The following is a 16,260-nucleotide window of genomic DNA, read 5'->3' as shown; positions in this document are numbered from 1 at the left end:
TTATATCCTGTGCTGTATATGGGACAGCCAGTGCAGGTAACTTTAAGGGAATGCTCCGAGGGAGACGTCCTCCTGACCCCACAATAATCATTTACAAACTTGTTTTTTTAAACTTTTGAACCGACTTGCAGTGATGCCTTTAAGGACAACTGATTCGAAACTGCTCAATGCCAATTACCAGTGGAAGGCTCATGCACAATGCACACTTCTGCCATTGGTAATTCAAAATTGCATCGAGGTTCTCTTGACGTCATTGATCTGATCTGCATGGGTTAATGAGGTTTTTGTCTGTTTCTGGCAGGTGCCTGGATCGCCCATTTTAAGCATCCTAACCAAAACGGAGGGGATGGTAAGTACCATGCTTCTATATTAATCATTCTATCGCTTGTTCCTACTTGGCAGACAAGAGCGGCTTGCAAAATGAGTACAAAGTCCAATTTTTAGTCCACAGTGTGCAATTCTATACTTCTATGTGCTTTAGATTGGGTGGATGACATTTTTCATTTGAAACAAAAATAATTCTTTTGAGAGTTCTAAGGATTGCTTACTCTGCTTCGAGTGATGATAATTAAGGAAAGTGGCCAGGCAAACTGAGTGCATTGATATAGCAATACATTCCACAGGGAGTGGTACGTGAGGGTTTGTATCTATTTGTGAGCGGCTAGTCAAAGACAAGTTGTCATTTAGGGGCGGGAGGAGGATGGAAGCACGGACGTACTGTACTTGTCTACTGGGTACATCTGAAGCTGAACGAACACAGATAACCTCTTTTGGAACTCCTAGCAGCTAGCTATAGCACACCACGGACGATAAACCTGTTCTCTGGATTATCGGCTCCCTTTTCCTGCCACTCTCCTTTAAGGGAACTACTGGGTGGGGCTAGGGTTATCAACAGACTGGACAGCATCAGTTTTTCAGTGGATTGTGTAAATTTGTGAAATATAACAAGTTTAGATCTTTAAAAATAAGAATTTATTTGGGTCTTACATTATAAGTGAATTAGCTATTATGATTAAAGGTTCAGTAAAACAAATCATGGGCCTGGATTTTGCAGTAGTAATTAGATTAGAGATACAGCACTGAAACAGGCCCTTCGGCCCACCAAGTCTGTGCCGAACATCAACCACCCATTTTATACTAATCCTACACTAATCCCATATTCCCAACAAACATCCCCACCTGTCCCTATATTTCTCTACCACCTACCTATACTAGTGACAATTTATAATGGCCAATTTACCTATCAACCTGCAAGTCTTTTGGCTTGTGGGAGGAAACCGGAGCACCCGGAGAAAACCCACGCAGACACAGGGAGAACTTGCAAACTCCACACAGGCAGTACCCGGAATCGAACCCGGGTCCCTGGAACTGTGAGGCTGCGGTGCTAACCACTGCGCCACTGTAATGATGCTGTGAAACTGACAGCTACTGCTGGAGTCCACAAACGTGCAGTTAAAAACTGACATGCAGAAGTGGCTGTCAGTGAACAAAGAACAAAGAGAACAAAGAACAGTACAGCACAGGAACAGGCCATTCGGCCCTCCAAGCCTGCGCCAATCTTGATGCCTGCCTAAACTAAAACCTTCTGCACTTCCGGAGCCCATATCCCTCTATTCCCATCCTATTCATGTATTTGTCAAGATGGCTCTTAAACGTCGCTATCGCACCTGCTTCTACCACCTCCCCCGGCAGCAAGTTCCAGGTACTCACCACCCTCTGTGTAAAGAACTTGCCTCGCACATCCCCTCTAAACATTGCCCCTCTCACCTTAAACCTATGTCCCCTAGTAACTGACTCGTCCACCCTGGGAAAAAGCTTCTGACTATCCACTCTGTCCATGCCGCTCATAACTTTGTAAACCTCTAAAATGTCGCCCCTCCACCTCCGTCGTTCCAGTGAAAACAATCTGAGTTTATCCAACCTTTCCTCATAGCTAATGCCCTCCAGACCAGGTAACATCCTAGTAAACCCATTCTGCACCCTTTCCAAAGCCTCCACATCCTTCTGGTAGCGTGGCGACCAGAATTGCACGCAATATTCGAAGTGTGGCCTAACTAAAGTTCTGTACAGCTGAAGTATGACTCGCCAATTTTTATACTCTATGCCCCGACCGATGAAGGCAAGCATGGCATATGCCTTCTTGACTACCTTATCCACCTGCGTTGCCACTTTCAGTGACCTGTGGACCTGTACGCCCAGATCTCTCTGCCTGTCAATACTCCTAAGGGTTCTGTCATTTACTGTATATCTCCCACCTGCATTAGACCTTTCAAAATGCATTACCTCACATTTGTCCGGACTAAACTCCATCTGCCATTTCTCCGCCCAAGTCTCCAACCGATCTATATCCTGCTGTATCCTCTGACAATCCTCATCACTGTCCGCAACTCCACCAACCTTTGTGTCATCCGCAAACTTACTAATCAGACTAGCTACATTTTCCTCCAAATCATTTATGGATACTACAAAGAGCAAAGGTGCCAGCACTGATCCCTGCGGAACACCACTAGTCACATGCCTCCATTCAGAAAAGCACCCTTCCACTGCTACCCTTTGTCTTCTATGACTGAGCCAGTTCTGTATCCATCTTGCCAGCTCACCTCTGATCCCGTGTGAATTCACCTTTTGTACCAGTCTGCCATGAGGGACCTTGTCAAAGGCTTTACTAAAGTCCATATAGATAACATCCACTACCCTTCCCTCATCAATCATCTTCGTCACTTCCTCAAAAAACTCAATCAAATTAGTGAGACACGACCTCCCCTTCACAAAACTATGCTGCCTGTCGTTAATAAGTTTGTTTGTTTCCAAATGGGAGTAAATCCTGTCCCGAAGAATCCTCTTTAATAATTTCCCTACCACTGACGTAAGGCTCACCGGCCTATAATTTCCTGGATTATCCTTGCTACCCTTCTTAAACAAAGGAACAACATTTGCTATTCTCCAGTCCTCTGGGACCTCACCTTTAGCCAATGAGGATGCAAAGATTTCTGTCAAGGCCCCAGCAATTTCTTCCCTTGCCTCCATCAGTATTCTGGGGTAGATCCCATCAGGCCCTGGGGACTTATCTACCTTAATGCTTTGCAAGACACCCAACACCACCTCCTTTTTGATAATGAGATGATTGAGAATATCAACACTCCCTTCCCTAGGCTCATCATCCACTAAGTCCTTCTCTTTGGTGAATACTGATGCAAAGTACTCATTTAGTACCTCACCCATTTCCTCTGGCTCCACACATAGATTCCCTTCTCTGTCCTTGAGTGGGAAAACCCTTTCCCTAGTTACCCTCTTGCTCTTTATAAACGTATAAAAAGCCTTGGGATTTTCCTTAATCCGGTTTGCCAATGACTTTTCATGACTCCTTTTAGCCCTCCTGACTCCTTGCTTAAGTTCCTTCCTACTGTCTTTATATTCCTCAAGGGATTCGTCTGTTCCTAGCCTTCCAGCCCTTACGAATGCTTCCTTTTTCTTTTTGACGAGGCTTACAATATCCCGTGGTATCCAAGGTTCCCGAAACTTGCCAAACTTATCCTTCTTCCTCACAGGAACATGCTGGTCCTGGATTCTAATCAACTGACGTTTGAAAGACTCCCACATGTCAGATGTTGATTTACCCTCAAACAGCTGCCCCCAATCTAAATTCTTCAGTTCCTGCCTAATATTGTTATAATTAGCCTTCCCCCAATTTAGCACCTTCACCCGAGGACTACTCTTATCCTTATCCACAAGTACCTTAAAACTTATGGAATTATGGTCACTGTTCCCGAAATGCTCCCCTACTGAAACTGCAACCACCTGTCCGGGCTCATTCCCCAATACCAGGTCCAGTACGGCCCCATTCCTAGTTGAACTATCTACATATTGTTTTAAGAAGCCCTCCTGGATGCTCCTTACAAATTCTGCCCCATCCAAGCCCCTAGCACGAAGTGAGTCCCAGTCACTATAGGGGAAGTTAAAATCACCCACCACTACAACCCTGTTACCTTTACATCTTTCCAAAATCTGTCTACATATCTGCTCCTCTACCTCCCGCTGGCTGTTGGGAGGCCTGTAGAAAACCCCCAACATCGTGACTGCGCCCTTCCTATTCCTGAGCTCCACCCATATTGCCTCGCTGCACAACCCCTCCGAGGTGTCCTCCCGCAGTACAGCTGTGATATTCTCCTTAACAAGTAATGCAACTCCCCCACCCCTTTTACATCCCCCTCTATCCCGCCTGAAGCTTCTAAATCCTGGAACATTTAGCTGCCAATCCTGTCCTTCCCTCAACCAAGTCTCTGTAATAGCAACAACATCATAGTTCCAAGTACTAATCCAAGCTCTAAGTTCATCTGCCTTACCTGTTATACTTCTCGCATTGAAACAAATGCATTTCAGACCACCAGTCCCGCTGTGCTCTGCAACATCTCCCTGCCTGCTCTTCATCTTACTGGCCTTATTTACTAGTTCCCCCTCATTTATTTCACTTACTGTCCTACTGCTCTGGTTCCCACCCCCCTGCCACACTAGTTTGAACCCTCCCGAGTGACGCGAGCACAGTGATGCACTGTTGAAGTCCCTCCAATAGGAGCAGAGTAGAAATGACGAGGAACGAATGCCAACTTGGGGATTTCGGTGCAGAGGCTGAAGGAGGTGCTGCTTTTTATATTTTTTTCTCTGCCTCCAGTAGCTAATGAGTGTTCAAAGGCATTAATTAGGTGAGCAGGTAGGTGATTGGTTGGTGAGATAAAGATTTTATCCCTCTAAATGGGAGCAGTAGCTTAAACCGGTACTTGGGAACATAGAACACTACAGCGCAGTACAGGCCCTTCGGCCCTCGATGTTGCGCCGACCTGTGAAACCATCTGACCTACACTATTCCATTTTCATCCATATGTCTATCCAATGACCACTTAAATGCCCTTAAAGTTGGCGAGTCTACTACTGTTGCAGGCAGGGCGTTCCACGCCCCTACTACTCTCTGAGTAAAGAAAGTACCTCTAACATCTGTCCTATATCTATCACTCCTCAACTTAAAGCTATGTCCCCTCGTGTTTGCCATCACCATCCGAGGAAAAAGACTCTCACTATCCACCCTATCTAACCCTCTGATTATCTTATATGTCTCTATTAAGTCACCTCTCCTCCTCCTTCTCTCCAACGAAAACAACCTCAAGTCCCTCAGCCTTTCCTCGTAAGACCTTCCCTCCATACCAGGCAACATCCCAGTAAATCTCCTCTGCACCCTTTCCAAAGCTTCCACATCCTTCCTATAATGCGGTGACCAGAACTGCACGCAATACTCCAGGTGCGGCCGCACCAGAGTTTTGTACAGCTGCAGCATGACCTCGTGGCTCCGAAACTCGATCCCCCTACTAATAAAAGCTAACACACCATATGCCTTCTTAACAGCCCTATTAACCTGGGTGGCAATTTTCAGGGATTTATGTACCTGGACACCAAGATCTCTCTGTTCATCTACACTACCAAGAATCTTCCCATTAGCCCAGTACTCTGCATTGCTGTTACTCCTTCCAAAGTGAATCACCTCACACTTCTCCGCATTAAACTCCATTTGCCATCTCTCAGCCCAGCTCTGCAGCCTATCTATGTCCCTCTGTACCCTACAACACCCTTCGACACTATCCACAACTCCACCGACCTTCGTGTCATCCGCAAATTTACTAACCCACCCTTCTACACCCTCATCCAGGTCATTTATAAAAATGACAAACAGCAGTGGCCCCAAAACAGATCCTTGCGGTACACCACTAGTAACTAAACTCCAGGATGAACATTTGCCATCAACCACCACCCTCTGTCTTCTTTCAGCTAGCCAATTTCTGATCCAAAGCTCTAAATCATCTTCAATCCCATACTTCCGTATTTTCTGCAATAGCCTACCGTGGGGAACTTTATCAAACGCCTTACTGAAATCCATATACACCACATCCACGGCTTTACCCTCATCCACCTGTTTGGTCACCTTGTCAAAAATCTCAATAAGGTTTGTGAGGCACGACCCACCCTTCACAAAACCGTGCTGACTATCTCTAATGAACTTATTCTTTTCAAGATGATTATAAATCCTGTCTCTTATAACCTTTTCCAACATTTTACCCACAACCGAAGTAAGGCTCACAGGTCTATAATTACCAGGGCTGTCTCTACTCCCCTTCTTGAACAAGGGGACAACATTTGCTCTCCTCCAGTCTTCCGGCACTATTCCTGTCGACAATGACGACATAAAGATCAAGGTCAAAGGCTCTGCAATCTCCTCCCTGGCTTCCCAGAGAATCCTAGGATAAATCCCATCTGGCCCAGGGGACTTATCTATTTTCACACTTTCCAAAATTACTAACACCTCCTCCTTGTGAACCTCAATCCCATCTAGCCTAGTAGTCTGTATCTCAGTATTCTCCTCGACAACATTTTCTTTCTTTACTGTAAATACTGACGCAAAATATTCATTTAACGCTTCCCCTATCTCCTCTGATTCCACACACAACTTCCCACTACTATCCTTGATTGGCCCTAATCTAACTCTAGTCATTCTTTTATTCCTGATATACCTATAGAAAGCCTTAGGGTTTTCTTTGATCCTATCCACCAATGACTTCTCGTGTCCTCTCCTCGCTCTTCTTAGCTCTCCCTTTAGATCCTTCCTGGCTAGCTTGTAACTCTCAAGCGCCCTAACTGAGCCTGCACGTCTCATCCTAACATAAGCCTTCTTCTTCCTCTTGACAAGCGCTTCAACTTCTTTAGTAAAGCACGGCTCCCTCGCTCGACAACTTCCTCCCTGCCTGACAGGTACATACTTATCAAGGACACGCAGTAGCTGCTCCCTGAATAAGTTCCACATTTCGATTGTGCCCATCCCCTGCAGTTTCCTTCCCCATCCTACACATCCTAAATCTTGCCTAATCGCATCATAATTTCCTTTCCCCCAGTTATAATTCTTGCCCTGCGGTATATACCTGTCCCTGCCCATCGCGAAGGTAAACCTAACCGAATTGTGATCACTATCACCAAAGTGCTCACCTACATCTAAATCTAACACCTGGCCAGGTTCATTACCCAGTACCAAATCCAATGTGGCATCGCCCCTGGTTGGCCTGTCTACATACTGTGTCAGAAAACCCTCCTGCACACACTGGACAAAAACTGACCCATCTGAAGTACTCGAACTATAGTATTTCCAGTCAATATTTGGAAAGTCCCCCATAACAACTACCCTGTTACTCTCGCTCCTGTCGAGAATCATCTTCGCTATCCTTTCCTCTACATCTCTGGAACTATTCGGAGGTCTATAGAAAATTCCCAACAGGGTGACCTCTCCTCTCCTGTTTCTGACCTCGGCCCATACTACCTCAGTAGACGAGTCCTCAAACGTCCTTTCTGCCGCCGTAATACTCTCCTTGATTAACAATGCCACACCCTCCCCTCTTTTACCATCTTCTCCGTTCTTACTGAAACATCTAAATCCCGGAACCTGCAACATCCATTCCTGTACCTGCTCTACCCATGTCTCCGAAATGGCCACAACATCGAGATCCCAGGTACCAACCCATGCTGCAAGCTCACCCACCTTATTCCGGATGCTCCTGGCGTTGAAGTAGACACACTTTAAACCAAGTTCTTGCTTGCCAGTGCCCTCTTGCGTCCTTGTAACCTTATCCCTGACCTCACTACTCTCAACATCCTGTACACTGGAACTACAATTTAGGTTCCCATCCTCCTGCTAAATTAGTTTAAACCCCCCCGAAGAGCACTAGCAAATCTCCCCCCCAGGATATTGGTACCCCTCTGGTTCAGGTGAAGACCATCCTGTTTGTAGAGGTCCCACCTACCCCAGAAAGAGCCCCAATTATCCAGGAAACCAAAACCCTCCCTCCTACACCATCCCTGCAGCCACGTGTTCAACTCCTCTCTCTCCCTATTCCCCGCTTGGCACGGGCAACAACCCAGAGATAACAACTCTGTTTGTTCTCGCTCTAAGCTTCCACCCTAGCTCCCTGAATGTCTGCCTTAAATCCCCATCTCTCTTCCTACCTATGTCGTTGGTGCCTATGTGGATCACGACTTGGGGCTGCTCCCCCTCCCCCTTAAGGATCCCAAAAACATGATCCGAGACATCACGAACCCTGGCACCTTGGAGGCAACACACCAACCGTGAGTCTCTCTCGTTCCCACAAAACCTCCTATCTGTTCCCCTAACTATGGAGTCCCCAATGACTAATGCTCTGCTCCTCTTCCCCCTTCCCTTCTGAGCAACAGGGACAGACTCTGTGCCAGAGACCTGTACCCCATTTCTTACCCCTGGTAAGTCGTCCCCCCCAACAGTATCCAAAACGGTGTTCCTGTTGTTGAGGGAAACGGCCACAGGGGATCCCTGCACTGCCTGCTGGTTCCCTCTCCTTCCCCTGACGGTAACCCATCTACCTACTTCTTTTACCTGAGGTGTGACTACCTCCCTATAACTCCTCTCAATAACCCCCTCCGCCTCCCGAATGATCCGAAGTTCATCCAGCTCCAGTTCCCTAACGCGGTTCTCGAGGAGCTGGAGTTGGGTGCACTTCCCGCAGATGTGGTCCCTGCTGTTCACAATGGGATCAGCCAGCTCCCACATCATACAGCTACAGCACATCACCTGCCCAGCCATCTCTACTTATTTAATTCCCTTTTGTTTCGGAGGACCAGGGGACTGCTGGGTAAGTCAAAACCTATATATAAGATAAGTATTGTATTAAATTTATAGCTTAACTGGTTAAACCACTTAATATAATTACCGATAATAGGGGAGTGATATTTCTAAACTCGAAACCTAATTAGTTAAATAAAATACAATAAAGATGGCAGGACAGGTGATGTGTTGCAGCTGTAGCATATAGCAACTGGTAGACACCAGTGTGATTCACAACAACCATATCTGCAGCTCGAGGAACTTAGGCTCAGAGTTGGTGAGCTGGAGTCTGAGCTTCAGACACTGTGATGCATCAGGGAGGGGAGAAAAGTTACTTGGACACTTTGTTCCAGGAGGCAGTCACACCCCTAAGTTATGTGCATCTGATTTGGTCCAAGGTCAGGACAGGAGGGTGTGACTGCGAGTGAGGCAAGTATGGGGACGCAGGCAGTAGCAATGGAGGAGCCTCAGCCCCTGCAATTGTCCAACAGGTTTGAGAATCTTGCAGCTTGTGCGGAGAGCAGGGACTGCAGGGTGGATGAGCAAAGTGACTGTGGCACCATGTTACAAGGGGTCATTCAAGTGGGAAGAGTAAATAGGAACATAGTTGTAGCAGGGGACAGTATCATTAAGGGGGATAGATACTGTTCTCTGCAACCGAGAGCCTGAGTCTCGAAGGCTGCGTTGCCTGCTTGGTGCCAAGGTTAAGGACATCTCTGCAGGGCTGGGAGGAACTTGGAGTGGGAGGGGAAGGATCCTGTTGTCATGGCGCACGTGGGTACCAATGACATTGGTAGGAATAAGAAAGAGGTTCTGCTGAGGGAATGTGAGCAACTAGGGGCTAAGGTGAGACCGCACCTGGAGTATTCTGTACAGTTTTGGTCTCCTTACAAAATGAAGGACATACTTGCCATAGAGGGAATACAATGGAGGTTGACCAGACTAATTCCTAGGTTGACAGGATTGGCCTATGAAGAGATTGAGGAGGCTGGACCAGTATTGTCTAGAGTTTAGAAGAATGAGAGGTGATCTCATTGAAACATATAACATTCTTACAAGGCTCAACAGGGTAGATGCAGGAAGGATGCTTCCCCTGAAGGGGGGGATCTAGAACCAGAGGACTGAGATGAGGAGGAATTTCTTCACTCAGAAGGTCATGAATCTTTGGAATTCTCTACCCTCGAGGCAGTGGAGGCTCAGTCATTGAGTATGTTCAAGACAGAGACAATAGAATTCTAGATATTAAAGGCATAAGTCGATGTGGGGTAGTGCGAGAAAACGGCATTGAGGTAGATCAGCCCCTCTCTCTTTCTCTCTCTCTCTGCATTTCTTCACGGACGAAGATTTTGGGAAGGTCGTACACATCGGTTGCAGGCCCGCTGGTGGCTAGTCAGGCCTATCAGTGACAGGCAGATTCTCCCACAGCAGGTACAAGTGCAGGTGTAGTTGCTGCTGGGGGCAATTGGATCTATCCTTCTCCTCCTTTTCTCTTTTAACCTGGTTCTTCGCTCAGTCGCAAAGGTCTCTGTAGCCCTCCTGATGTAGCATCTCCAGGCATCACAATCTATGCCCTGTACTTCCCACTGACGATGGTCAATGTGGCACACAGAGAGGGACTTCTTCAAGGAATCCTTGAAATGTTTACATGGGGCCCCTTTGTTCCTTTTACCAGTGGTCAGCTCTCCATACAACACGATCTTGGGCAAGCGAATGTCGTCCATCTGGGCAATGTGACCTGCCCAACGCAGTTGTCTTTGCAGGAGGATGGCCTCGATGCTGGTGATGTTGGCTGTTTCCAGGACTTCAATATTTGTGATGCAGTCCTGCCAGCGGATCTTGAGGATGCTGCAGAGGCAGCGCTGATGGAAGTGCTCTAGATGGCGTTCATGACGGTATAGGACCCATGACTTGGCGCCATACAGAAGGGTGGTGAGGACTACGGCTTTGTATGCTTTGAGTTTGGTCTGTGCTCTGAGGCTGTAGTTGCTCCACACTCGTTTATAGGGTCTGCCAAATGTACTGTTTGCTTTTGAGAGCCTATTGTCCACTTCCTTGTCTATGGTGGCATCAAACGAGATGACGCTCCCCAAATAAGTAAATTGCTTGACAGCATTCAGCTCTGTTCCCTCTATGACAATGCTTGGTGGTCTATATTCTTCTCTGGGTGCAGGCTGATGCAGGACTTCAGTTTTCTTTAAACTGATTTTTAGTCCGAAGAGTTGTGTTCCCTCGGAATAATGTGGTGTTATATGTTGCAGGTCTGACTGTGGGCCAGGAGAGCACAGTCATTGGCAAAAAGAAGTTCACAGATGAGTTCATGCTTGAGGTAGAAGATTAGCCATGATCTAGTTGAATGGCGGAGCAGGCTCGAGGGGCCAAATGGCCTCCTCCTGCTCCTATTTCCTATGTTAGTAAATTTAAAAGCAGAACCACAAAGGTAATAATCTCTGGATTGCTACCTGAGCCACAAGCAAATTGGCATAGGATAAATAAGATCAGAGAGTTGAATGCGTGGCTCAAAGATTGGTGTGGGAGAAGTGGGTTTCAATTCATGGGACACTGGCACCAGTACTGGGGAAAGAGGAAGCTGTACCACTGGGACGGTTTTCATCTGAGCTGCACTCGGACCAGTGTCCTGGTGAGTCGCATAACTAGGGCTGCAGAGAGGGCTCTAAACTAAATAGTTGTGGGGGGAGGATTCATGTGAGGGGAGATTTGGAATGTTAAAGAGAAAGGATAGGGCAATAGTGCAGGGTAGCGATACAGGTAATGGTAACTAAAGTGTTACAGGAAGGGACAGAGCACACAAAAATAACAGTGCACCAGCAAACATGGTCAGAGTAAGGAAAAATGGCTTTAAACTAGCAGAGGAGAAGGAAGGTTCAGATAAAAGGAGATCTAGAAATCCAAAAGATAAAAGTTAAGGCAATAGAGAAGTGTATTGATGTGGGACAGGAAGGCACAGAGAGTTTAACAGTAATAGTGCAGAGATCCATGCAGGGAATAGTAGTAAAAAAATAAAATTGAAGTCACTTTATCTGAACACGTGGAGCACCCGCAAGATGATGGATGAACTAGTGGCACAAATAAGATAAATGGTTTAGATCTAATGACCATTACAGAGACATGGTTTTAAGGTGAACAAGGCTGGGAAATAAATATTCCACGATACACATTTTGAAAAGACAGGCAGAATGGAAAAGGAGGAGCGGTAGCCCTGATAATAAAGGATGACATAAAGACATTAGTGAGAAAGCACCTTGGCTCAGAAATTAGGAAGTATGGTTGGAGATTAAGAATAGCAAAGGTCAGAAAATGCTGGTGGGATTAGTTTATAATCCCCCTAACTGCAGTTATATCATTGGACAGAGCATTAAACAAGAAATTATTGGAGCTTGTAACAAAGGCAATGTAATAGTTGCGGGGGACTTTAATCTTCATATAGACTGGACCAATCAAATTTGCAAAGGTGGTCTGGAAGACGACTTTGTAGAATGTTTTCATGACAGTTTTCTGGAGTAATACGTTATGGAACCGACTTGGGATAAAGCTATTTTAGATCTTGTCTCGTGCAATGAGGCAGGGTCAATTAGTAATGTGTCATAGTAAAAAAAATCCACTAGCAAATAGTGATCATAATACAATTAAATTTCACATTAAGTTTGAAAACGACTTACTCCAATCCCAAACAAGAATCTTAAAGCCAATTATATTGGCATGAGGGGAGAGCTGGCTAAAGTTGGTTGCGTAAATAGACTAAAAAGTATGGCAGTAAATAAATAGTGGGAAACAATATGTAATAAGTTCATAATTACTGCTGAAATGTCTTACTGTCCCTGAAAAACTAATTTTATAATTGTGGAATGTCAAATTTTTCCATTATTTTAAAAAAGTGTATTTTTTTTTAATCAAAGTGCAACTTTTCTAAAAGTTTCATATTTTAGTTTCTACCTTAATCCCATATGTATGTCCCAATCATTTAATTTGGTCTCTTTAAAATTTTCAATTAAACGTGAAAATTTCAGTACATTTTACTTCCTGGTTTGCTGTCTGAGAATAATTCACTGTGATTGGCTGCTTACCCTGTTTGATGACATCACTGTTGCTGGACGCTGGAGATCCCCTTGACCTTGCGCCAGATTCAATTGTCATAAGGAAAGGGGAAATTCACAGCACACAAAAATCGCTTGATGGGCAGCTTTCTTAGAGGTCACTGGTGAGCACAGTCTCTTTGCAGCTGACTTCTAAATCCGGGCCATTGAATTCAAGCCATAACCTTGTCCTGTTGCTCAGTTTTTGGACTTAGCAAAAGAAGGCAACTCCATGTGGCACATGGGGCTGAATTCTATGGTGCTGGTGGGGTTCCAACGCTGGCCTAAAAGGCGAGGGGCCAAAGCCCCTTGGTGACCTCCCCGGCTCTACATAACAGCGCTCGGACAATTAACTGCCCAGCGCCGTGGTCCCCTTCCCTTTCAGGGCCAAGATACCACTTCACTTCATATTGTATTGCAGGCAATTCAAATTTGCTGCACGAATCTTTATTAATGTAGTAGAATTTACTTGTGATTTCAACAGTGCCTGCCAATCTGCCTTTTAATCTGATGCTGCTAGTGCATCAGCTGTGAATTTTGAGCAAAGGTGTAAACCTTTAATTGCACAGGTTTATCTTAAATGATGTTGAAAATGTTAAATGGAAGAAATAGCTGGGGGAAGATGATGCACAGAAATGGGATAAATGTCATTAACACCTCAACCCACTAGCTCATGAGCATTATGGGACTGAAGTAAATCAGTTTATCTCAGTATCAGAGAAGTAAAATGCATGAAAAAGAGATTTGTTGATTGAGTTTATGAGGCTTACTAAGCTCATGGGGAGGATTTTCATCTCCTTTGCCGAGCAGGAACAGATGGTGGGACACTTCAAATAGAAGCGCAACACTTAAGGATCCATCCGGCCAACATTCAAGTCACAGTCATTTTGGTTGGGGCCTTGGAATGGGCAATCCAACCACCCGCCGGAAACAGATAACAGTCTCATTAACCCATGCAGATCGGATCAATGACATCAATAGAACCTCGATGCAATTTTAAATTACCCATGAATGAAGTGTGCAAAGCCCATGATCCTCCCATTGACATTAGAGTCATAGAGTTATACAGCACAGAAACAGGCTCTTCGGCCATCAAGCACCTAACTATTCGAATCCCATTTTCCAGCATATGGCCCGTAGCCTTGTATGCTATGGCATTTCAAGTGCTCATCTAAATACTACTTAAATGTTGAGGGTTCCTGCCTCTACCACCTCTTCAGGCAGTGCATTCCAGATTTCAACCACCCTCTGAGTGAAAAAAGTTTTCCTCTGATTCCCTCTAAACCTCCTGCCCCTTACCTTAAATCTATGCCCCCTGGTTATTGACCTCTCCACTAAGGGAAAATGTTTCTTCCTATCTTACCTATCAATGCCCCTCATAATTTTGTATATCTCAATCATGTCCCCCTACAGTCTTCTCTGCTCTAAGGAAAACAACCATAGCATTTTCAGTCTCTCTTCAAAGCTGAAATGCTCCAGCCTAGGCAACATTCTGGTAAATCTCCTATGCACCCTCTCCAATACAATCACATCCTTCCTATAGTGTGGTGCCCAGAACTGTACACAGTACTCCAGCTGTGGCCTAACTAGCGTTTTATACAGCTCCATCATAACCTCCTTGCTCTTATATTCTATGCCTCGGCTAATAAAGGCAAGTATCCCATATGCCTTCCTAACCACCTTATCTACCTGTGCTGCTGCCCTCAGTGATCTATGGACAAGTACACCAAGGTCCCTCTGACCCTCTTCCTAGGTTCCTATCATCCATTGTATATTCCCTTGCCTTGTTAGTCTTCCCAAAATGCACCACCTCACAGTTCTTAGGATTAAATTCCATTTGCCACTGCTCCACCCATCTTACCAGCCATCTATATCATCCTGTAATCTAAGGCTTTCCTCCTCACTATTTATGATGCCACCAATTTTCGTGTCATCTGCAAACTTGCTGATCACACCTCCTATATTCACGTCTAAATTATTACGGTACGCTACAAACAGCAAGGGTCCCAGCACCGATCCCTGTGGTACACCACTGGTCACAGGCTTCCACTTGTAAAAACAACCCTCGACCATCACCCTCTGCCACTAAGCCAATTTTGGATCCAATTTGCCCTGGATCCCATGGGCTCTTACCTTCTTAACCAATCTTCCATGCAGGACCTTATCAAAAGCCTTACTGAAGTCCATGTAGACTACATCAACTGCTTTACCCTCATCTACACATCTAGTCACCGCCTCGAAAAATTTAATCAAGTTAGTTAGACACGATCTCCCCCTGATAAAGCCAGGCTAACTATCCCTGATCAATCCCTGCCTCTCCAACAGGAGATTAATCCTGTCCCTCAGAATTTTTCCAATAGTTTCCTAACCACTGATGTCAGACTCACCGGCCTGTAATTACCTGGTTTATCCCTGCTACCCTTCTTGAATAATGGTTCCACATTTGCTGTCCTCCAGGCCTCTGACACCTCTCTTGTGGCCAGAGAGGATTTGAAAATTTCTGTGAGAGCCCCTGCTATCTCCTCCCTTGCCTCACATAACAGCCTCATCAGGGATACATCTCATCTGGGCCGAGGGATTTATCCACATTGAGCATTCTATAATCAGTGGTCCTTAAAAGCATCACTACAGGTTGTTTTAAAAGAAGTTAGAAATCAAACTTTAAAAGATTTTTGTGGGGTTGGGATGAGCCATGCATCGAGTGGACCTTTTACAGCACTGTGCCTTATCTGCATAGAAACAGTGAGCTACAGGTGCCAAACTGAGCAACAGGAAGCTTCCATCTACTGCAACTTGAGCCAGCTGAGACACCAGTCTAAAGTACACAGAACTATAAGATAACACACTGTGGGGCAGAAATTGGACATTAGTTTAGCTGTTTTACAAGCGTAAAACAGGCACATCGAGGTCCAATTTTACAGACCAACATCCTGCGCCATTTTTCAGGCACTGCCAGCAGCTGCCTTGAATGGGCATCAGGCCCCTTGCATATAAAAGTGAGAGGCCCAACACCTGTTTTAGTCCCCTCTACGGAAAACTGGACATCACAGAACGGAGTATGTGGCAGGTCTGTTCTGCTGTAGTTTCTTCTGTGGCTGCTGTGGCCTCATTTTTAAAGTTTAAGAACAAAATATTGCTGTAGAGACAGGAGTTGCTGGAGAGCTCCCCGATTCCATAGTATCTGAATTTGTCTCCTCCCCATCTCCTAGGTGCCGGTGAGGCAAGTGGACTGACATTTCGGGCTGGTCGTGGGCCTCTCGGTTGGGACATGTGCTCAGTATGCAGAGCCCCTTTCCAACCAGACAAGGAGCCTAAAGGAATTTGAACCCCATTATATCTGGTCCACCTTAACATTGATAATTGAGGGGAAAATAAAGTAAGAGGTGATTTATGGTTTCTATGGTTTATTTATTGCCATTATAAGAACTAGTCACAACAATAGATCCACACACACACCCCAGGACTTCTCTTATGAAGTTCAGCTACAATTTACCATGTCAGCAA

General features: G+C 45.5%; 1 protein-coding gene and 1 long non-coding RNA gene across 3 annotated transcripts in view; one reads left to right on the top strand and one right to left on the bottom strand.

Moving 5' to 3' along the window:
* The window catches only part of LOC137376540 (alpha-actinin-2-like), a 113,722-nt gene that overhangs the window by 72,998 nt on the left and 24,464 nt on the right, over positions 1-16,260 (bottom strand). The gene's annotated exons all lie outside the window — the stretch shown is intronic.
* Positions 133-16,133, top strand: LOC137376543 (uncharacterized). The gene is made up of 3 exons (XR_010976273.1): positions 133-217; positions 302-349; positions 15,966-16,133. It is a non-coding gene; the product is annotated as an uncharacterized lncRNA (long non-coding RNA).

Source organism: Heterodontus francisci, chromosome 13 (assembly GCF_036365525.1).
Source record: "Heterodontus francisci isolate sHetFra1 chromosome 13, sHetFra1.hap1, whole genome shotgun sequence".
Taxonomy (NCBI): Eukaryota; Metazoa; Chordata; class Chondrichthyes; order Heterodontiformes; family Heterodontidae; genus Heterodontus; species Heterodontus francisci.
This window is presented reverse-complemented; position numbering and strand designations above follow the sequence as displayed.